At 35.8% G+C, this 25,697-nt stretch overlaps 1 pseudogene; it reads left to right on the top strand.

Annotated features, from left to right (window-relative positions):
• The window catches only part of LOC124368015, a 256,137-nt pseudogene extending 245,629 nt beyond the window's left edge, over window positions 1-10,508 (top strand).
• The last annotated feature ends 15,189 nt before the right edge of the window (window positions 10,509-25,697 follow it).

Here is a 25,697-nt window from a genome sequence, read left to right as displayed (position 1 = left end):
AAGGTACTATAGTAAAAGTTAAAAGGCTCAGAAAAGAAATATATATATATATATATATATATATCTATATATATATAAATGAATGTTTGTCCTTTATGGAATCGTGAACTATTGGACCGATCATGATGAAAATTTGTACGTATATGTATTTTTCCACGGAGAAGGTTTATAAGCTATGCCCATCCCTTTCCCGATTCAGGATTCCGCCCCACTGGTTACAGAAATACCCATAAGAAATGCATTGCAGCAAACATATGTTAACGTCTTTTCAAATTTTTAATCAGCTGTTCTTTGTAAACATATATTACACTTATAGTTTTAAAGCATAGAGTAAGCTTAAGAGAAACGACAAATTTTGTTTAAACTATTTTTGCAATCACTGTTAAACATAGACTTTACTATCCAGATAATACAATTCAAATTTGACGTAAAAATTCACCTTTAACTGCAATATTTATTTAATATAAACCATGCTCATGCTTGATCAGAAGAGTAATGCAGATATCATAATTACTATCTTACGTTGGCTACAAATATAAAGAATGTTATAAAATCAACCTTAGTTGTTTTTTTTTGACAGAAGTATGGTTCTCAAAACTCCGTGTGTACATATTCTCTCGATCGAGACAACAAAGCAAGCTCAATCGTGGCATCGGAGATATAACTAATTTAATCTAAAATTTATTATAGTAAAAAAAAAATTTACTAAGTAATATAAGGACTTCGGTTCTTAAGATTTGCGTGCGAAGCCGTGGGTAACAGCTAGATAGAGGCAGGAATATGGTACATACCTTCATAATACGCCCAAGAGGCTCACGATGGAACGACTATCAATTATCTCAGCAATGTTTAGAATGTGATAGAAAAAGAATAAGTGAATATAGTGTACTGTTTTCAACGGGAAATTGCGTGCGAAGCCGCGGGCAACTTTTGCAAAAAATTATTGAAATGCGCAGCAAAGCGCGCCGGGCCCGCTAGTATATATATATATATATATACATACACCAAATGAATGTTTGTGTGTTTGTCCTTTATGGAAATCGTACACTATTTGACCGATCATTATGAAAATTTGAATGTATATGTACTTTCCGACGGAGAAGGTTTATATGCTATACTCATTTATTAAACTCACCACGAGGTTGGCGCTGCAAAATATAAAAGTTTTCAAAGCGCCTGCACATTATAAACTGCAATTACGAGACAGTTACGTATATTAATTTGCCAAAGACTAGTTGAAGGCACTAAGTTAGAATATATGTTTGTCTTTATGAGAAATATATGGTTGAACTTAAAGCTTGACTGTTAGACCGCTTTATAATAAAACACAAGTACGTGTATAATGGCTATATAATAAGGATACACAGATTTTCTTGATCGTGACAACAAGGCAAACTCTACATCGCTGTTAGAAATATAATGCACTTGAACCAGAAGTGCAAATACATGGCCAAGGCTTACGTAAAGCGTGCGAAGCCACGGGAAACAGCTAGTACATATATAAAAGTTTTATATTTTATATTTGGTTATATTTGTGTTCTATATTTTATATTTTAAATGTCACTTTCGTTTAAATAACTTTTCGTCTTTATTTACGCAAGACGAAAATTTATTTGAGTATTCACATTTGTTGTGACTTACACTGAGTGAACATATATTATAATATAATGTATTCTATTAAAATTTATAATTTATTAATCTATATAAACCTCTGGAATACTCCTAAAATATAACTAAAAGTCATCCCTTTAAAGTGAAATATTAATAAAATAACTTTCTAATTAGTTAACTAGTTCAAATAAGACAATCGGATATCCAGTAACATCTGCGAGCTTGGTAGGGAGCGTTGTTTTAAGTTTACATTGAATCTTGCCCGTTCTACCTCTCGGTTGTTACACAGTAATTATGAAACTACCGTAATACACTATTATACCAACATGATTATATAACGTAGCAACATTACTTTTCTTTTGCACTAACATAAATAATTTATTTAAACTTATTGGGCTAAAAAAATAAGTTTATTTATACAACAAAAAACTTAATAGGCTACTTTTGAAGTTGCGATAGCATTTGGTGACACTTTGTGAACGTTAAAAATTATAAATGAAAAATATTTTTAAAGGCCACGTCAGCAAGTTCCAAAAACGTGTAAAATGACATTTTGTAATAAACGATAAATCATCAATCGTATCTGGCCATTTTACACCAAACCCCCCGCCCTTAGTCTTATAGGGAACAAAACATCCTCGCCAATTTTCAAAAGCTGTGGCGAAGAGATTTACAATATTTGTACCAGTTATGCGAATATAAGGCAAACAAATATTATTTGTTTTTTCTTCCAGATTATTCCGATGGATGCAGGAATAATCTGGAAGATATTGCAATGCTCTACATGGGGTGAAAATAAAAAGCTATACATACAAAATATTTAGTAGGTACCATACTATTTTTAGAACTTTTAACGTTTAAACATCTACAAAGCATAATTTTATCTCAACTTTGTCATAATGGGAAACAGAGTCAAAAGTGAGATAGCTTGTTGAAAACAACGCCAAACAAACAATAGTGATGCCAACCGTCGATAAACAATGGTGGGGCAAGTTGTGCTATCTCTCACACGATTGGTCACACTGCTCAGACGTAGTTTTATCGTACTGCACATAACAGCTGTTCGGTGCTCAAGTTGGTCCATACAGTATTGTTTAACATATTATATCAGAACAATCAGCTTGCGCTCAATTCAAGTTTTTTCTATGCGCTGACTTCAAACATTGTTATTGTTTCAGTATAAGTAAATGCACAAAATATTTAACAATACTGTATTACTATTTAGAGTTTTATGTAACAGAAAGCAAATAAAAGGTGCAGGTTTCAACTTTGTTTCCCATATGATTAAAAACCATGGTTCACGTCACTGAAGCAAAAGCAAACACCCAATTTCAAAGAGCATTCAGACTTCAAAATAAAAACAACGTTAATTAGAAAAATCGCCAAAATAAAATTCAGAGTGCTGGCAAGCTTTCAAGAAATTGCAGGTGTTGACTTTGCCGTGCCTCTACATTTTAGAAACTGCTTTTTGTTGTATGAGTAAATGTGCCTTAACCAGAGGCCGAGACATACACATGTATGAGACACGTGGAAGAGCTAACTACCGAACTGGGGGACACAGAACGGTGGTTTATTAACGCCTGCCCTCCCAAGCGGGTGTTTCATTTTCCTCAACAGACTGCCCAATTAACTTAAAGATGCTCCAACGTTAAAGACTCGCCTCAAACGCTTCTTCGTATCTCAAGAATTCTATTAATGCGGCGGAGTTTTTGGCATTCGACTAGGAGACTGCCAAATTAGAAGACTGACTTTGCTGTACGAAGTGGGTTTGCACTGGGAATGAATGAAAGATGAGTGATTGTAAAATTGTATGTATGGATGTCTGGAATTTTAGAAAATCCGTATTGACGTTTGCCATACAATGTACATATTTTCGCAGCAATAAAAAAGATTTTGTTTTCCTAAGGCGTTTAAACGCACTTCCCACCCCGGCTTGCCAATGGTGCAGTGTAGCGGGTACGGTGGTTATCGCAAGATAACCGGATCAAGCAACGTCGAGCGTGGCTGCTGCTTGGATGGGCTGAGCGATCCTGTCCTTGCAAGCAGCCCGCCTGCCCGGCCATTGGTGGTGGCCACCTTTAAGTCGTTGGTCCCCAGACTGAGTGTTGGAGAGGGCTTCTTAGCCCTAAACTTTGTCGTAAAAACACGATTACACATCGACACCGACTACTTTTGCTCCTAGTGATGGTAACTAATATTTACTAGTAACCGTAACAGTGACAGTGATAATAACAGTTACACTGCACCACAGGTCCTGGACTGGTTGTTCATCGTTTATCCCGAGGCTATTGCAACTATGACGGGCTCCGTCTTCTGGTCCATCATCTTCTTCCTCATGCTCATCACCTTGGGTGAGTATGCTTAGAGCATAGACAAGGTAGTGACGATTATCAAAATATTGCAAGAGCTAATAGTTACTATATTTCATCTCATTTCTTCTTACATTGTAAAAGGTAACGAAACAGAATGTAATTTGGTGTAGACATATGAAATTGATCTGATGAGGATTAATCCTAATGTAAACAGGTTTTTATCACTGACTATTATTTTGCACTAGCAGAAACAGCAAAGTATGATTCCCCTTTCACTCTCGTTATATTTGTTTGAATGTGACTACATGTATGCTGGAATTTCAATTACATCTATTTATTGTTTTTTTTAACGTTTTCTGTATCAAATTTCACTTTGACGAATTCATTGACATGTTTACATTTTTATTATTTGAAAAAGAGAACAAATTCCAGTTCTGGAAACTTAGTATTATATATTTGTATCACACAAAGATTTCAAACAGTTGAAAATAATAATCATAATTATTTTTCCTCATAGTTTTAGTCTGTTGACAATGAAACTGCTATAAGTTTTAATCTAAATAAAAATTGTCCTAAATCATCTTTGAAGCTATTTGGTTCACTCAGAAACCTTGCTTTACAAATCTGTTACTTTGAAGATCATTATTAATGTATGTGTTACGTAATTATTGTAACATATGTATGGTCTAGTAAATTAAACAGTTCAAAAACAAGTGTCATACATGGTTTTCGTAAAATCTTTCACAGAATAACTTAATAAAACCCAATCAATTAGGAGTTTAAAGATTTTATTGTTGTGAATCTCAAATACACTATCCAGTAACTTATTTTTCATATTTGAACTAAAAAATGTATGTCATAGATTAGCTAGGAATATACATATGAAATATTTAATAATTATAGTCAGTTTATGAAAAATGCGATTGTTTTGAAAGCAGTACAACAGATACTAAACCAAGAATATGTAGGAATTTCACTTTTAATTACCTCGAATTTCGAATTTGCCACAGATTATTTATTTGAAAACTTGAATATGAGTTTCTATAAAAGATGTGTTAAACTGTTATTGGTGCTTATAATATTATAATAGTCAATTTATGTTAATAATATTTTATAGTGATTTATGTTTTACACATGTTTTCAGTCTAGTCTATCTTACATTTACTTATTCAGTCGCTTGTTCTTCAGGCACTTGAAAAAAGGCTGAAAATGATTTAAACCGAACACAAATGTTCAAAAAGCATGCTCGTGACTTTTTAGTAAGATTATGAAAGTCTCATTTTCCTTGTCACTCACTGAGCTCTTCTCTCCAAGACCTGTATCACGATGCCGATGCGCACCTGCCATGACGTAGAGAATCAGATCGAGTGAAAGAGAAATGTATCAAGTAGATTGTGTGCACGCAGTTTAGTCCCCCAAGTCCAAAACTTAAAACATGTCAGATATATACATTTTTTGAAACAATCTACGACTATGTGCATAATCTGCAAGCAGTTTTGAGTTAGATTGTGAAGAAGGTTTTAAACAGGGATGTTTGAAAACAGAAGTTTGCCATTTAAAATCTGCAATGGTCATTATTTGAAAACATGGATTCGATTAATATGGAAGATCGGTATATGGTGAAGAAATATTATTGAGTGGTGAACTCTACATCAAAATATAGGATTCAATTTGTTGTGTATTTATTTTTCTAGAAAAGGCCAATTAATCCATTTTTAAGTTTTATTTTGCTTCTCCACACGAGTTACTGGCCTGTGCGAGGATCTTATCAAACAGATAAGGGGGAGAGTCGATACAGTACAAGGTCGATGGTACTGAAGTGCTTCGGTCACAGACAGGATTTGAACCTGAGCTATCTCTAACTCGGATCCAAAGTCCTTAGACTACTCGGCCACCACCAAATTACTAGTGTAACTAATTAGTTATTTAGTATTATTAAACAATTTCTTAGCTGCAGACGATATACTCTATTCTTTATCATGCAATACCCGCACTAAAATACATCCTTGAGTATGCGAGAGTATCAATTAGTTAAGGATGGGTTGTTATCTGTTCTCGATTCTAACTTTGACGATGACGACTTCCAGGGTTGGACAGTACCTTCGGCGGCCTGGAGGCGATGATCACCGCCCTCTGTGACGAGTTACCCCCGGGTCCTGGGCAGGAACAGGGAGGTGTTCGTGGCTTGTCTGCTGTGCGGAGTGTACGTCTGCGCTCTGCCTACAACCACCTACGTAAGCCGTTCAACTGTACAATTACCGCATTACAATTACATCTAGATATATCGTACCTGTGGTGGAAAGTTTTAATATAATGTGAATGTTGCGTTTAGCTTCATTACATCTTCCGCTTAATATAATGTGAATGTTGCGTTTAGCTTCAATTACATCTTCCGCTTAATACAATGTAAATGTTGAGTTTAGCTTCATTACATCTTCCACTTAACACAATGTGAATGTTGCGTTTAGCTTCATTACATCTTCCGGTTAATACGATGTGAATGTTGAGTTTAGCTTCATTACATCTTCCACTTAACACAATGTGAATGTTGCGTTTAGCTTCATTACATCTTCCGGTTAATACGATGTGAATGTTGAGTTTAGCTTCATTACATCTTCCACTTAACACAATGTGAATGTTGCGTTTGGCTTCATTACATCTTCCGCTTAATACAATGTAAATGTTGAGTTTAGCTTTCATTACATCTTCCACTTAACAAAATGTGAATGTTGCGTTTAGCTTCATTACATCTTCCGCTTAATACAATGTAAATGTTGAGTTTAGCTTCATTACATCTTCCACTTAACACAATGTGAATGTTGCGTTTAGCTTCATTACATCTTCCGGTTAATACGATGTGAATGTTGAGTTTAGCTTCATTACATCTTCCACTTAACACAATGTGAATGTTGCGTTTAGCTTCATTACATCTTCCGGTTAATACGATGTGAATGTTGAGGTTTAGCTTCATTACATCTTCCACTTAACACAATGTGAATGTTGCGTTTGGCTTCATTACATCTTCCGCTTAATTACAATGTAAATGTTGAGTTTAGCTTCATTACATCTTCCACTTAACACAATGTGAATGTTGCGTTTAGCTTCATTACATCTTCCGGTTAATACGATGTGAATGTTGCGTTTGGCTTCATTACATCTTCCACTTAACAAAATGTGAATGTTGCGTTTAGCTTCATTACATCTTCCGCTTAATACAATGTAAATGTTGAGTTTAGCTTCATTACATCTTCCACTTAACAAAATGTGAATGTTGCGTTTAGCTTCATTACATCTTTCCGCTTAATACAATGTAAATGTTGAGTTTAGCTTCATTACATCTTCCACTTAACACAATGTGAATGTTGCGTTTTAGCTTCATTACATCTTCCGCTTAGTTTCAGCCTCTGAATTCTGACACTGTCGCAGACCTGGACTCCTCCAGGAGTCCATGACCGTCTGAAGACTTCCAAAAAAAGTCACTGACGAAGTTCAAAACGAACTAGTTCCAACGTTTCGACATCAGAGACACCTAGACTACAAGGACAGGTCTGTCTGGTTTACCAGCAAACACATCCCGATGGTAATCCAGATGGTGTTCTCATTGCCTCATCAGCTGGGCGGTTGCGTAACATTGAAATCGAGCAAAATTCGATATCCGCAATTATCTATATATTTTTAATTTTGGTTATTCGCGGAGCAATTTGATTTACGAGTAGTGCGAGTAATGGAGAATGTGAAATTTCACTTACAGAACCATTGAAACCAAGCATGAAAACTAAATTTAGCATCAACAAATTTCCATGTTTAATTATTTAACAATTAAAGTGAAAGTAAAATCCTTTATTCATCATATACATTCTATAGAATATCATCCAAATAAATTCTAAGGTAGTTGATCTAAGTTCCTAATGACTGTCGAGCAACTAGGATTGTATCTAAAAAGACAATTTAAAATAAAATGTTTGACCAGGAATTGACAGGCTTGGATAGATCTGTCAAATATCTTTTGGTAGAATAAATACCCCTTTAGTAATTAAATTTTAAAGTTGATCTGAACAAAGGTTAGCTATTGCAGTACCTTTTTTGGTCCAAGATACTGAATCGATTTTTAGAATATTTGATTCGAACATGCGAATTAAAAGGTAAATAACCTTTTACGCCTTTGTGGGTGATAAGTGAAATAAATCGATAGGTTTTTGAAACTGTTCACACAAACTGAATATAGGATTGAAGGCAGAGTCAACAAATTTTCAACCATTGAAAATTTCATATGAGGCCAAAATATTTTTGCAAAAATAAATTCCAAGTAAGTATCCAAAATACTCGTCAGTATCGAAAATTTAAACCCGTATCAGTTGAAAGTTTCATGAATATTCCTCGTTACTACAACACGATTATCCTTAATCCTTCATCCACATCCTTAGCGGATAATGTGCTTGGAGCATTGCACAGAACTATAAAAATTATTTATTGTCTTCGTATTTCCAGTCGATGTTTTAATATGTAACAAATCTAGCTTTAATGTTTTCTATATTAAGAGATTGTAAAATCATATCTATACGTGTGTGTGCGTGCGTGCGTGGCGTGCGTGTGCGTGTGCGTGTGTGTAAATGAATCTTTGTCTGTATGTCCTTTATAGAATCGTACACTATTTGACTAATCATTATGAACATTTGTATTTATATATATTTTCCAATGGAGAAGGTTTATGCCAATGATATGCCCATTAATGTAACTCACCACCAGGTGGCGCTGCAAAATATAATAGGTATCAAAGCGCCTGCACACTATAAACTGCAATTACGAGACAGTTACGTATATTAAATAACAAAACACTATATGAAGGCGCTAAGTAAAAGGTATATTTGTCTTTAAGATACATTTCTGGTTGAATTTAAGGTTAAGGCTTGAAGTGTTAGACCACTTTATAATAAAGTACATGTACGTGTACAATGGCTATAAACATACATAGATTGCCCTGATCGAGGCAAACAAGGCAAACTCTACATCAATGTTGGAAATATAATTCACTTGAACCAGAAGTTCACGTACTCGAGCAAAGCTTACGAAAAGCGTGCTAAGCCACGGACAACAGCTAGTGTTTAATAAATAGTTACTTGGAGTATAAATAGTTATAAAGGTTAGCAATCGCATATCTCGTAACCACAAATAAAGAACAGTCCCTACCACACGGCGAGGCGTTTTATTACTTAGAAGTTCTAACGTGCCGGTCAATTATTTAGAACCATATTTACCACTCAATTTTTGGTATGGTTAAACTTTTTATGTTTTAAATACTCTGCTTCAGATGAATGTTTTGGGAATTTTTTCAATCGATTTCTTTTCTATCGACAAATACATTTTGGAAGTTTGAAATTTAAATTTAACAACGAATTATAAAATCAAAGACAAATCGTATAAGTTATATATTTAAATCATTCATAAACGTATGAAATTATGCCCACAAAAACATTAACCACAATATTTGTTATTTGGGGGGGGGGGGGGGTGGGGGGGGGGGGGGGTGGGGGGGGGGGGGGGTGGGGGGGGGGGGGGGTGGGGGGGGGGGGGGGTGGGGGGGGGGGGGGGTGGGGCAGGGGGAATTTTAGTTTCTGACAATCGAGTGATTGACTCTACCCATCTCTTCCTACCTGTGACCTTTGATCATAGAGTAGGTTATAGTTGCTGAGTTGGCTGCACTGTTATTGCTGTTCGGTTAACTGTCGATCAATATCATGCCGGATGCTGTAAGGGGGTGACTTAAGGCAATTCCGAAGGATCTCCGCACTAGAATTGGCTGGTTACCAGCGTGCGTCCAAAATTCTCACCTCCAAGACTTAATATTAACTTTTTTATCATAAAGTGAACAGATCGGTGTGCACCCACTTGCAGACAAATTTACACCCCACCATCACCCATATGTCTCAACAAAAGGAAGCCTAGTTGGGGGAATGAATAAGTGTACGATTGCAACGGGTTTCAGGCATTTCATAGAGGTCAGACCAAGCAATGATATTGTAATGTGATTGATTCCCTGCATTTCGAATGCACCATGGCAAACATTGGTCTGGACAAATATTTCAGACAACTATTTTAAAGTAACGGCAGCCTCGACTTTTGGTACCTGCCAACAAAAACCCCTTGCAATTGTGGGCCCTGAAATTTACATATCTGTCTAGTAACCTCTTTCTTCTTGAGACTCCTGCCCCAATCCTAGCCTACCACCATGAAAACTGATGCTTGGGGATGCACACCACTGGTTTCACATTGAGGCCTCTTGCATAGTCTATATATAGTTTGGGATATTTTCTTTCCACCAAGTGGAGGAAGGAGTGGAATGACCACGCTGGTAATCAGTAAGGCGCCTAGTTTTTCATGAAGCACTTGAGTTTACCCCGTCTGTAGCATCCGGTACTGACCCCCCCCCCTATTATCAGGTACGACTACCTCCCCCCACTGATAACCCCACGACTGGCCAAGGGGTCTCCCCGGGAGGCCTACGATCCCAGTGTTTGCTCTCACCAGGGGTTATCTGCTCCTCTCCAGGCGAGGGGCTACCTAAATTTCGAGTTGTCCGCTGCTTAGGTTGATCTGTATGTTAGGATGTTGTATAAAACTGCATGTGTTGTTTTCCTTCTACATCATCAACCTTAACCATTTGTCAGTCAATTTCACTCTCGCTTTTCGGGACAGGACACCGCGACTGTAGGCTCAGACGTGTCATAGACCGACTCTCGTTCTGGTCTGGTATTGAACCACAGCTCAGCTATGACGTCATCAGACAAGGTCCCGTCTACGTCCTGGCGAGACAAACATTGGTGATGTCGGGATATCCCTACGTGGATACTAGGTCCAGGACACCCCCGTCCGGTCTTGGATATTTCCTTGGGGAAAATAAAATTAGTTACTATCAGTTAAGTTGTATTGTCTATAGTTCTTTGTACAGCCAGAGCTAATATTAAGGGATGTTTGTTAAGGGAAAACTCCACACCTAAATTATTTCTTGAGGGAAATCTGTTTATTTTTACACAGCAAAAGAGCGTTGAAAAAAATCTTTAACTTCTACTGTGGAATGAAACGAAGGGTTTCCCGAGAAAACAGTTTACGGGAACTGAAGTAACAGGAGTTGTGTTGTAGGTACACCTTGTAATATCTTAATTGAAATTCATAATTGTATCAACAAATTGTAGAATGGGTTTTTAACATATTCAAACAGTTAAAAATAAAATAATATGTTTTCACTAAATATACTTTTTCAAACCAGTTTTTTATTTAATAAAACCTTTTAAAAACACTTCAAAGAGCGTCTGAAAAATGCATGTACAGTTTGTAGGTGGTCTTATAAGGTTTTAAGTAAGCACATGCAAGGCACTACCAAACAACAAAAAAATTGATTTATTGTTCTCAGTGTAGCAAACATCGAAAAAAAATAATTTCGGTAAACAGTCTTTAAAGTAATACTCATAGTAATATGATAAATGTAGCACTTATGCAATTTGCAAAGAAACATCTTTATAACGTGTTATTTACTGTATATACTATTATATCAAAAGATTTTTAAAAAAACTATTAAACAAATTTAGGCAAAAATATTTAAAATTGTTTAGTTTTTCAATTTTTGTAGTGGAGTTTTTCTTTGTAAACGGTTAGGATATTTAAGTAGGTAATACTTATACACATGTAATATATTCATCGTATATTATTATTATTATTATCACTGAGGTTTGACCATATTTTGAGTAACCCAACATGGTATCATTAGGATTTACGTACTTTATATATAAACAATTAATCATAGATATACTATTGTTCTATGAAGCTGACGACTCAGGTCAACGATCCATTTTCTGGGTAAAGTAATTTGGGTTGCGATATGACATTTTGGTACAACTTCTAGAAAATTTTCTGCACAGTACAACTTTCTTTATTTCCTTTTTTATACAGCCTTATTCACTATTTGTATTTTGAAGTCACAAATAGTGACTGACATCTTGGTTGTACAATTACAATAATCACGAAGTGTACTAGTAGTAAGGTTATAAATAATTTATTTCTACGGGCCTCAACCACAATCAAATGATTTCGGTAAACAGTCTTTAAAGTAATACTCAAAGTGTAAGATACATGTAGCACTTATGCAAATTTGCAATTGAAAAATCTGAATAACGTGTTAATTACTGTATATACTATTTAGATTTAGGCAAAAATATTTAAAATTGTTTAGTTTTTCAATTTTTGTAGTGTAGTTTTCCTTTGTAAACGGTAGGATATTTAAGCAGGTAATACTTTATACAAATGTATATTCATCGTATTTATTATTATCATCAATGAAGTTTGACCATTTTGGTTAAACCCAACCAGTATCAAAGTATCATTAGGATGTTAACGTCTTGTGTACTTTATATATAATCAATTAATCATAGATATACTAGTGTTCTATGAAGATGACGACTCAGGTCAAAGATCCATTTTCTGGTAAAGTTAATTTGGGTTGCGATATGACATTTTGGGACGACTTCTAGAAAGAAATTTCTGCACTGTTAATCTTCAGTTATTTACTTTTTTATACAGCCTTATTCACTATTTTAATTTTTTACAAAAAAGTGACAGACATATTGGTAGTATAATTACAATAATCACGAAGTGTACTAGTAGTAAGGTTATAAATAATTTATTTCTACGGGCCCTCTACTACAATCAAAATGATAAAAAATGTATATAAGTTAAATAACGATGTATGAATTCGGTTTTTATTTAACATACTATAATGAGTGCCTTGAATGAAATTAATTATTATTCTTAACGTATTTTCATCATCCAACATCCGTTTCCGTTCAATGTGTGACCTCGCAAAATTGGAAATTTTGAAACACATAACACAATTAAATTATTGCAAAAAATATACAAATGTAAAATTTGATATATAAAATACAAAAATGGGCTATAGGGCGGCAAAAGTCAGGGCAATGTGCTGTATAAAATTTCTCTTTCTTTTCAAATTCTATTTTGGTGGTAACCTTATAGAGAGGATCTTAGTAATAATAATCATCACATTAAACAATTACAACCATAACAACAATTAATTGTAAATAGTGACGAATATAAAGCTACAATCAGGTTTTTCAAGCATGCTTGTGGAAAAAGTTGTAAGAACAGAACCGTTTCCTGTAAAATAAAAATGAAGATGATGTGCGGAATTTAACAAAATTAATCTAACAGTATCATAGAGGCCTTTTGTGGGTAACGGTCCTTAGAAATAATTTCTAGTATTTTCTATTATTAGTTATGTTACTGTTTTCCACAATTTACGCGTATGTTAAGCATTAGAGCTTTATTTAGAGGTTTGATTTACAAATTTAAGTACTGTCTGACCAGTTTCAAGAAGAAACTGTAAATATGGCGACTGAAAATCTCATAATGACAGTGGAAATTAATTCCACACCTTATTTTAGAGATTTTCATCTTTAGAGTAATGACTCCAAAGGATATTTAGCGCTCAATTATATCTATGTTTTATTTACCTTGGTAGGCATCCTAGCATTGGCCGCGGGATTTGCTTTTTAGTGTTGAGAGTTTATCTATCAACAACAATACAGAAATACACAACACAGGCTAAGTAAAGCAACTAAATTAAGAAAACCGTTTCGATCCTTTTTGCGGGAATTATAATGTGGTCTACAATTTCAAAAAAATTGATTTAGCATATGTATATAAATTTTTTTATACAAACAATTTATACATGAGGTAGTCTACTTTCGTTTTATTTGACAGTTCCAAACCCACAACTGATTACTGATGTATGAGGTACGGTACTGATGTAAGAGGTACGGTACTGATGTATGAGGTACGGTACTTATGTATGAGGTACGGTACTGATGTATGAGGTACGTTACTGATTTATGAGGTACGGTACTTATGTATGAGATACGTTACTGATGTAATGAGGTACGGTACTTATGTATGAGGTACGGTACTGATGTATGAGGTACGGTACTGATGTATGAGGTACGCTACTTATGTATGAGGTACGGAACTGATGTATGAGGTACGGTACTGATTTATGAGGTACGGTACTTATGTATGAGATACGTTTACTGATGTATGAGGTCTGTTACTGATGTACATTACTGATATATTAGGTACGTTCTGATGGATGAGGTACGTTACTGATGTATGAGATACGTTACTGATGTATGAACGTTACCATATTTAGGACGACAATCGTTCTTGACTCTGGTCATTGTCGGGTCGCGGAGTGTATTATTATTTATAATTGAAACAATAAAGATTTTAAAGTTTTAATTTGAAGAAAATCCATTGTTACTCCAAACTTTTTTATACATAATATAATTGTCGCTTACATATTAAAAAATATATACAAAATTGAGGAAATCCTCTAGGCGTTTGCCTGTGTGACAATGTTATATATATATATATATATATATATATATATATATATATATATATATATATAAAACCATTACTTTGATTACCAAAACAGAACATATATTACAACATTAAAATTTGATAAGAAACACAACACTTATATAAAATAAAAACATCTGGATTTAATATGACTAGTATGGCTATATGGAATTAAAAAGCTAAATTTAGAATTTGAAAAATAAAATGAGTGTTTGAAATATCAGTAAGGAACAAGATCACGCCAATAACATAATCCTTTTACATTTGTAAGTAATTACTTCCTATGAAGTTTAATCACTTTTAAAACATAAATACTATAACTATAATTAGTAGTACTGTTAATAAATTATTACGATTTCCACTAAGAAAAGTTCGATTTATGTAGATTACGTGTGATACATAAATACTACTGTAACTAATAAATTAAAAACATGTTTGGATGTGTGAGGTATAAAAATTTAAAATTTAGCTTCTTTACCGATTTTGAAAGATAATTAGATTTCCTGTTTATCTTAAAAAAATAAAAATGTAAATTATAATAAAATAAAGTTATCAAAAATAAAAGAAATCACAAAAAACAAAAACTGAAATTAAATTTAAAAATAATATTTTTAAAATCGTTAAAAATTTTATACCTTATTAAATCTAAACAGGCCCTTGTCCCTTGGTGCTGTCGTTGTCCTTAGGGACAAAAGTAAATTATAATAAATTTAATAAACTAAATCTTATCTATTCTTTTACAAATAAAGCTATGTCCTAAAATCTTTAAAATAAAAACGTTTTGTGCTAGATTAGGAAACATTTATATGACAAAAATAATACATAAAAAATGTAATAAACTAAATCTAAAAGTGTGGATTGTAAAGGTATAAAAATTTAGAAATTTAGCTCTGTACTGGATTTTAAAAATAATTAGACTACCTGTTTATCTTAAAAATTAAGTATAAATGATATAAAAATAAATTTATAAAAATTAAAACAATTTAAGTTTGAAGTTAAAAAACCAATTGAAATTTAAATTTAAATCGTTAAAAATTTTATGCCTTAACAAATCCAGACAGGCCCTGGCGTCCTCGGTGCTGTCGGGACTCTCAGAGATTGTCCTGGATCGACCTGCCGAGGACGTACATTACCAGGTCCCTCAGTGCCCGGGCGGAACGGCAACCCAAGGCTGTGAGGGAAGACGACGGATGAGTCTATGTGAGAGGTGGTTTCAGAAGGAAGAGGGACCATCCTCAAGGCTCTGAGGTCGTTCTCAATACCGTGGCCTATGACGATGGTGTCTTCCCTTTATGAAATCGGTCAGTGTCCACTCTGTACTTCCTTCAACGCCTTGAAGTTGCCGCGCGGTATCCTTCCTCCTTTTACACCGGAGAACCTCGTGCTGTAATCTACGATTTCGGCTTTCAGGTCGAACCAAGGACTCGTACTTTAGCGAGCCGCCCTGAGTTGATCACGGTGACCTTCAAGAGCTCTAGGCCTCTGACTGTAAAGCCCATCTCACAGTCAAGGACGTAGAACGACTGTTTTCAGATAATCCTATGGAAAGGGATTCTCCAGGTGAAAAGTCATGGTGAAACCCCCAGAGAACAGTTCTTTTCCGGTGGAGATTTCACTCCTCACAGTACGCCTGCAGGTTGTACATCCCTGGAAGGAAGAGATACCTTTGAAACAAAAGGTAAAAATGATGGGTTAGGGTAGATACGGCCCTAGTGATAGAAACACTGCTCATCGCTTTAAAGTACTCTCCATTGTTGGTACTGTAACAAAATAGAAGAATTGGTAGGATAAGTTAGGACTGCATCAGGGGCTGGGACAAAGTCTGTTCCCGACGAAACTTTAGGAACCCAAACTATATATATGCGGGTAACATGACTATAACATTACATTCACATTAAGAAACACACAAGGTACAGGATATAGCTGAATTACAAGATTTTTATGTGATGGTTAAAACTGGAGCTAACAGCACCCATTGATCTATGTTTGAAAAAAACAATTATTGAATCATTTGTTGGAAATTTATATTTGTGATAGTATTATATTAAACACAAATAGGTACAAAAATTAATTTAGGGGGTTCCACAGTGACGCCGCCAACATGGGGGGGGGCTGCGGTGCAAGTAGTCGCAGTGTATGGAATTGTTTACCCTGAACAGGATAGTAATTTATAACTAAGGAATAGTTACGATAAACTATGAGATGATTCACATTAAACAGTTTGTGTCAATCAAGGTGCTATGTCATAAAATAATTTAACACATTTTTTTAAGTTTGCTATCAAATACCCTCGGGTTGTAGTCTAGTACGATTTTCGGCTTCAGGTTCGAACCAGGGACTCCTACTTTTAGCGAGCCGTTCTGAGTGATCACGGTGACCTTCAAGAGCTCTAGGCCCCTGACTGTAAAGCGTAGACATTTGGACGGTCCTCTGGAGAGGGATATATTCTGACGGAACCCTCCAGAGGACCGTTCATACCGGTGGACTCCATACATGGCGTCTGCAGGTCGAACATCCCTAGGAAGACGGGATACCTTTGCAGCAAAGGTAAAAAGGAATGGCAGGAAGTGTTAGGGTAGATACGGGCCGTAGTGATAGAAAATCTGTTCGTTGCTGAGGTACTTTCCACTGACGGTATTTCAACAAAATAAAAGAATTGGTTGGGTAAGTTAGGTTACAATTTCTAGAAATACTTTTAGAAACAACCCCATTTGTGCTCCATGGTCCTTATCATTTTACAAGTTTTGGAGTTAATGAGTATCAGTCATAAAGATTGTTGCGAGGGAAGCTGCTGACGAAACTTTCAAGAAATCTGTTAGTATACCGGTGGACTCCATACATGGCGTCTGCAGGTCGAACATCCCTAGGAAGACGGGATACCTTTGCAGCAAAGGTAAAAGGAATGGCAGGAAGTTTTTAGGGTAGATACGGCCGTAGTGATAGAAACTCTGTTCGTTGCTGAGGTATTTTTCCACTGTCGGTATTTTCAACAAAATAAAAGAATTGGTTTGGGTAAGTTAGGTTACAATTTCTAGAAATACTTTTAGAAGCAACCCCATTTGTGCTCCATGGTCCTTATCATCTTACAAGTTTTGGAGTTATGAGTATCAGTCATAAAGATTGTTGCGAGGGAAGCTGCTGACGAAAACTTTCAAGAAATCTGTTAGTATTTATTCCAGATATGTCTTTTGAAATGTTACATTAATACATTTTAAATAACTCATTATCCAATTTTTTATACATTTCAATTTTTGAAAATTTTTAAATTGATCATTGTGTCACCGGTGTTCACACAGGACGAGAGAACCATCCTCTAGGCATGGAGGTAATAAAAAACACAAGGTACAGAATATAGCTGGTTATATGATTTTTATATAATGGTTTAACTAAGGCTAACAGCACCTATTTTTAAAACACTAACCAGTTGTGTCTACCAAGATGCTATGCCATTAATAATATACAAAATTATTGTTTAAATTTGCTATTATATATTTAATGATTTGTTACCGCCCTTCAAATTTGAATGAATATACGCAATTGAAAATTATTTTAAAACAGAACGAAATTATAGACTTAGGAATGTTCTATAACACTCGTCTGTTGCAGTGAAACATTATTCTCCCAACAATAATAATTGAATTTAGAGATGGTCTGAATCTAATTTTGGGTTAACCACTTTCGCTGATGAACTGTTACGAACTGTTATATCAATGTGGTTTTTAATTATAGAATAATTAACTTTACTTGCAAGATGCCGATTTAAATTTTAAATAAGTTTATCTGATTATATGTAAGTATTTTAAAAGCACAATTTTCCTTACCGTGGTAGACGACCTGTGGATATCCCATGGATATACCCCAGCATATCCTATCCAGTTGCCATAATAGTAGGCACGTAGTGTCGCTGCTTGCAGCCCATGTAACGTGGATTTGACGGTTAAAAATAACAATTATTGAGAAAAATAAATCATACTCTCTATTAAAGCACGTTATACGTTCTGTCAAATATTATTAAAATTCTATGTATGGATCCGATGTGCTTAGCACTCGCTTCGACTAGTCCAGTGGAAACCTTCCTTCCTTGGGCTACGGAGTTCTCCCTGTTGTTTAGTTTATTGGTGCAACTACTGCGTAAATTTTGAAGCAGGCCCGAACCCCTTCACTTTCCCGAACTTCCTCCCCTTGAGGATTCCACCCGTTCTGGTTCCAGTACCCATGCCCCGATAACAGCAGCTCGTCTCACTTGGAAATAACTGAGGCCCCCGTGTCTGTCCTCTATCCCTTCATCTCACTTGGAGGTAACTGAGGTCGCGTGTGTTGCCTCTAAACCTTTGTCTCACTTGGAAATAACTGAGGCCCCGTGTCTGTCCTCTATCCCTTCGTCTCACTTGGAGGTAACTGGGGGCCCGTGTCCTGTCCTCTATCCCTTCGTCTCACTTGGAGGTAACTGGGGGCCCGTGTCCTGTCCTCTATCCCTTCGTCTCACTTGGAGGTAACTGAGGCCCTGTGACTGTCCTCTATCCCCTTTCGTCTCACTTGGAGGTAACTGGGGGCCCGTGTCTGTCCTCTATCCCTTCGTCTCACTTGGAGGTAACTGAGGCCCCGTGTCTGTCCTCTATCCCTTCGTCTCACTTGGAGGTAACTGGGGGCCGTGTCTGTCCTCTATATCCCTTCGTCTCACTTGGAGGTAAACTGAGGCCCCGTGTCTGTCCTCTATCCCTTCGTCTCACTTGGAGGTAACTGAGGGTGCGAGGCCCTGTGGGTCCCTGTCCTCTATCCCTTCGTCTCACTTGGAGGTAACTGAACCCCGTGTTTGTCCTCTATCCTCTCGTCTTACTTGTAAGATATTGAAGAATCAGTTCGTGCTGAGGTGGGGACCGGATTATTGTTTCGAGCTTGGTCTGTTTTGGGTCTGTGAGTCTTCGCCCCCCTTAGCCTTTGTGGACCCCTTCTTAGAGCGTTGTGAAACGCCTGTCAGGAATCACGTTAGGAACCACCATAACTTCACTAACTCTAAAAAATACACTTAATAAAACACTACACACAACTGTGTATACGCCTCTGCACTCCTCGACCAACAACCTACGAATGAGCTCCTCATGCAGATTTCGTTGTCAACTGACTATGATAGGTGCAACGAATACTTCTACCTACTCTTTTACTTTTTCCCTATAATCCTGACACATAAGGGGTATCCATTGCGTCAAAGATTTGATTCAACTTCCTTAAATTATTTTTTAATCTGTTTTTATCTGAGGTTAAGCTCTTTGCTCTATCAAATTCCGAGTAGGTCACGCTTTCTTTGACTGATTTTTGAATTTTTTATTGTTCAATTGATAATATAATTATTTCCTGTTTGTATTTTCTTTCGAAAACATAAGTTTTAAGGATATCCCTATCTCTTAATACACACACATCCAAAAAAAGGAAGCTTATTTTGGACTTCCACTTCCATTGTGAGGCGGATGGAAGGGGAAATACTATTAATGTGATTGAGAACCCCATTCAATTTAGTGTCTCCATTTAACAGTTTACAATTACGTAAAGCCTGATAGTTGCGTTATGACTAAACTTAACCCCTTGTACAATTGATGTGTTTCATAAATTACTGATAGTCTAACCTTTTGTGATCAATTGGTTGAAAATTGTGCTCATGTCAGAACTAAAATGGGTTTTCTTACCCAGAATGGATCATGGCCTGAAAGTATTCCCTTTGGTCAAAGTAGATATAAGTTTCCCTTCTAATCTTGTTCCTCATATCACACTTTTATTCCTGTCTTTGTAGAAAACTTTCCACAGCTTAGTCCAAGATTTGTCTTTGAGGACCGAACTAGAGTGGTTGGCTTCCCGGAGGCAGTGCAGTGTTCAGAATCCTTTGTTGTGACTCTCCAAGTTTTTAGTGAGTGGATGGAGTTTATATATTTTTTTATTGAAATACTACTTCACCATCCTAAAAGTTAGTCCTCCTCTTGCTGGAGAGTCGCTTATTGTGTTTATAATTATTTTTATTTTATTACACATAGGAGGGCACCCACCACTCTTGAGAACCTTGGCTTCTGCCTGTTTCATGACCAGACAGAGAAGAGTGCAAACAAAACAAAACCCATTTCTAACTCCCACATATTCCACTTCTTTCAACACTAATTTTGCTTTCATTATTCTTTGAGATTTAGTCATTATAGTTAATTAGTCAGGGATTCTTGATATTTTATGCATTCTTAGATTAGTTATTTATTTATAATTCTATTACAGTAGATGTATTTTTTAATTTTATAGTTGCAAGTAGTTACTATCGTAAGGATTTGAGACACTGTTAGTGAGTAAGCTACTGACTATAGTTCCACTATTGGAGGCAGTAGGGGAACTCCAAGTAGTAGTCAGAGTCCTGTAAAGTCCTCCAGTTCTGGGTTTGTGTGGCGCTCTCATCTTCTACAAATCAGTAAACCCTTATAAAAATATTAGTTTTTTTAAGGAGAGACTGATCCCCTTTTAAGCTTTATTATGCTCGTCGTCAATGAAAACTGCTTTGCTAGGATCTCACAAAAGATAACGAAGAGGACTCGATACTTAGATTATTGATTAAAACTACATCGGTCACAGTCAGGATTACAACCCCTCGCTCTTTATCCGACGCCTTAGACCGCGAGGCCACCGGTTTGTGCGTTCGGCCGCGTCGATTGTCTTGCACAGGAATTTAGTTTCTTAAAATCGAGTGATTGACTGTACCCATCTCTTCCTACCTGGGACCTTTGATCATAGAGTAGGTTATAGTTTGCTTAGTTGGCTGCACTGTTTTGCTGTTCGGTTAACTGTCGATCAATATCATGCCGGATGCTGTAAGGGGGTGACTTAAGGCAATTCCGAAGGATCTTCGCACTAGAATTGACTGGTTGCCAGCGTGCATCCAAAAATTTTCACTCCAAGACTTAATGTAAATTTTTTTATTATGAAGTGAACAGATCGGTGTGCACCCACTTGCCGACAAATTTGACACCCCACCATCACCCATATATCTCAACAAAAGGAAGCCTAGTTGGGGGATTAAATAAATGTACGATTGCAACGGGTATCAGGCATTGCATAGAGGTCAGACCAAGCAATGATATTGTAATGTGATTGATTCCCTGCATTTCGAATGCACCATGGCAAACATTGGTCTGGACAAATATTCCAGACAACTATTTTAAAGTAACGGCAGCCTCGACTTTTGGTACCTGCCAACAAAAACCCCTTGCAATTGTGGGCCCTGAAATTTACATATCTGTCTAGTAACCTGCTTTCTTCTTGAGACTCCTGCCCCAATCCTAGCCTACACCATGAAAACTGATGCTTGGGGATGCACACCACTGGTTTCACATTGAGGCCTCTTGCATAGTCTATATATAGTTTGGGATATTTTCTTTCCACCCAGTGGAGTAAGGGGTGGAGTGACCACGCTGGTAATCAGAAGGCGCCTATTTTTGATGAAGCACTCGAGTTTACCCCGTCTGTAGCATCCGGTACTGACCCCCCCCCCCACCACTATTATTAGGTACGACTACCTCCCTTCACTGATAACCCCACGACTGGCCATAGTGTCTCCCCGGGGAGGCCCACGATCCCAGTATTGCTCTCACCAGGGGTTATCTGCTCCTCTCCAGGCGAGGAGCTACCTAAATTTCGAATTGTCCGCTGCTTAGGTTGATCTGTGTGTTTAGGATGTTGTATAAACTGCATGTTTTGTTTCCTTCTACATCCTCAACCTTAACCTCTTGTTAGTCAATTCACTCTCGCTTTTCGGGGCAGGATACCACGACTGTTGGCTCAGACGTGTCATAGACCGACTCTTGTTCTGGTCTGGTACTCAACCACAGGTCAGATATGACGTCATCAGACAAGGTCCCGTGTACCTCTTGCGAAACATAAATTGGTGAAGCACATCGTGTCGGGATATCACTACTTGGATATTAGGTCTAGGATACCCCCGTCCGGTCCTGGATAGTCATGTGGGGAAAATAAAAGTAGTACTATCAGTTAAGGTGTACTGTCTATAGTTCTTTGTAAAGCCAGAGCTAATATTAAGGGATGTTTGTTAAGGAAAATCTCCACAACTGATTATTTCTTGAGGGAAATCTGTGTTTGTGTACACAGCAAAAGAGCGTTGAAAAATCTTTTAATACCATATTTGACCGGTTTCAAACTTCTCCTCTGGAATGAAACGAAGGGTTTCCCGAGAAAACATAGTTTACGGGAACTGAAGTAACATGAGTTGAGTTGTAGGTATACCTTATAATATTTTATTTGAAAGCCTATAATTGTAACTATAAACTGTAGCATATTTAACTGATAAAAATATAATACTGTGTTTTCAAAAAATATACTTTTTCAAACCTATTATTTATTTCATAAAACCTTTTTAAAGCACTTCTAAGAGCGTCTGAAAAATGCATGTATAGTTTGTAGATGGTCTTATAAGGTTTTTAAATAAGCGCATTCAAGGCACTACCAACAACAAAACTTGATTTATTGTTCTCAGTGTAGCAAACATCGAAAAAAAAAAATAATTTCGGTAAACAGTCTTTAAAGTAATACTCAAAGTGTAAGATACATGTAGCACTTATGCAATTTGCAATGAAAAATCTGAATAACGTGTTTAATTACTGTATATACTATTATATCAAAAGATTTTTTAAAAACTATTAAACAAATTTAGGCAAAAATATTTAAAATTGTTTAGTTTTTTCAATTTTTGTAGTGGAGTTTTCCCGGTACGGATAACGGTAGGATATTTAAGCAGGTAATACTTATACAAATGTATATTCATCGTATTTATTATTATCATCAATGAAGTTTGACCATTTTGGTAACCCAACCAGTATCAATGTATCATTAGGATGTTACGTCTTGTGTACTTTATATATAATCAATTAATCATAGATATACTAGTGTTTCTATGAAGATGACGACTCAGGTCAAAGATCCATTTTCTGGGTAAAGTACTTTGGGTTGCGATATGACATTTTGGGACGACTTCTAGAAAGAATTCTGCACTGTAATCTTTCAGTTATTTACTTTTTTATACAGCCTTATTCACTATTTTTATTTTTGAAGTCACAAAAAAGTGACAGACATATTGGTAGTATAATTACAATAATCACGAAGTGTACTAGTAGTAAGGTTATAAATAATTTATTTCTCGCGAAAAACGAAACTACGGGCCTCTACTACAATCAAAATGATAAAAAATGTATATAAGTTAATAACGATGTATGAATTCGGTTTTTATTTAACATACCATAATAAGTGCCTTGAATGAAATAATTATTATTCTTAACGTATTTTCATCATCCAACATCCATATCCGTTCAATGTGTGTACCTCACATCTTGGAACTTTGAAACACATAAGACAATCAATTATTGCAAAAAATATACAAATGTAAAATTTGATATATAAAATACACAAATGGGCTATAAGGCGGCAAAGGTCAGAGCTATGTGCTGGATTACTGGATTACTGAACTTAAAATTTGTAAATATCTCTTTCTTTCAAATTCTAGTTTTGGGGGAAACCTTGTAGGGAGAATCTTATAATAATAATCATTATCATTAAAAAATTACAACCATGACAATTAATTGTAAATAGTGACGAATATAAAGCTACAATCAGGTTTTCAAGCATGCTTGTGGAAAAAGTTGTAAGAACAGAACCGTTTCCTGTAAAATAAAATGAAGATGATGTGCGGAATTTACCAAAATTAATCTAAAAATATCAGAGAGGTCTTTTGTGGGTAACGGTCCTTAGAATAATCTCTAGTATTTTCTATTTAGTTTATGTTACTGTTTTTCCATAATTTATGTTAAGCATTGAGCTTATTTAGAGGTTTGATTTACAAATTTAGTACTGTCTGACCAGTTTCAAGAAGGAAACTGTAAATATGGCGACTGAAAATCTCATAATGACAGTGGAATTATTCCACCACCTTATTTTAGAGATTATCATCTTTAGAGTAATGACTCCAAAGGATATTTAGCGCTCAATTATATCTATGTTTATTTACCTTGGTAGGCATCCTAGCATTGGCCGGCGGGATTTTGCTGTTTAGTGTTGAGAGTTTATCTATCAACAACAATACAGAAATACACAACACGGCTAAGTAAAGCAACTAAATTAAGAAAACTGTTTCGATCCTTTTGCGGGAATTATAATGTGGTCTACAATTTCAAAAAAATTGATTTAGCATATTTATATAAATTTTTATACAAACAACTAGCGGGCCCGGCGCGCTTTTGCTGCGCATTTCAATAATTTTTTTTTGCAAAAGTTGCCCGCGGCTTCGCAATTTTCCCGTTGAAAACAGTACACTATATTCACTTATTCTTTTTCTATCACATTCTAAACATTGCTGAGATAATTGATAGTCGTTCCATCGTGAGCCTCTTGGGCGTATTATGAAGGTATGTACCATATTCCTGCCTCTATCTAGCTGTTACCCACGGCTTCGCACGCAAATCTTAAGAACCGAAGTCCTTATATTACTTAGTAAATTTTTTTTTTTTACTATAATAAATTTTAGATTAAATTAGGTTATATCTCCGATGCCACGATTGAGCTTGCTTTGTTGTCTCGATCGAGAGAATATGTACACACGGAGTTTTTGAGAACCATACTTCTGTCAAAAAAAACAACTAAGGTTGATTTTATAACATTCTTTATATTTGTAGCCAACGTAAGATAGTAATTATGATATCTGCATTACTCTTCTGATCAAGCATGAGCATGGTTTATATTAAATAAATATTGCAGTTAAAGGTGAATTTTTACGTCAAATTTGAATTGTATTATCCTGGATAGTAAAGTCTATGTTTAACAGTGATTGCAAAAACAGTTTAAACAAAATTTGTCGTTTCTCTTAAGCTTACTCTATGCTTTAAAACTATAAGTGTAATATATGTTTACAAAGAACAGCTGATTAAAAATTTGAAAAGACGTTAACATATGTTTGCTGCAATGCATTTCTTATGGGTATTTCTGTAACCAGTGGGGCGGAATCCTGAATCGGGAAAGGGATGGGCATAGCTTATAAACCTTCTCCGTGGAAAAATACATATACGTACAAATTTTTTCATCATGATCGGTCCAATAGTTTCACGATTCCATAAAGGACAAACATACAAACATTCATTTTTATATATATAGATTTATACATCCAATTTATACATGAGGTAGTCTACTTCGTTTTATTTGACAGTTCCAAACCACCTGATTACTGATGTATGAGGTACGTTACTGATGTATGGGGTACGTTACTGATGTATGAGGTACGTTACTAATGTATGAGGTACATTACTGATGTACGAGATACATTAC

This window comes from Homalodisca vitripennis, chromosome 8 (genome assembly GCF_021130785.1).
Source record: "Homalodisca vitripennis isolate AUS2020 chromosome 8, UT_GWSS_2.1, whole genome shotgun sequence".
NCBI classification, from domain to species: domain Eukaryota; kingdom Metazoa; phylum Arthropoda; class Insecta; order Hemiptera; family Cicadellidae; genus Homalodisca; species Homalodisca vitripennis.
Note: the sequence above shows the minus strand (reverse complement) of the source record. Positions and strands in the feature narration are given on the sequence as shown.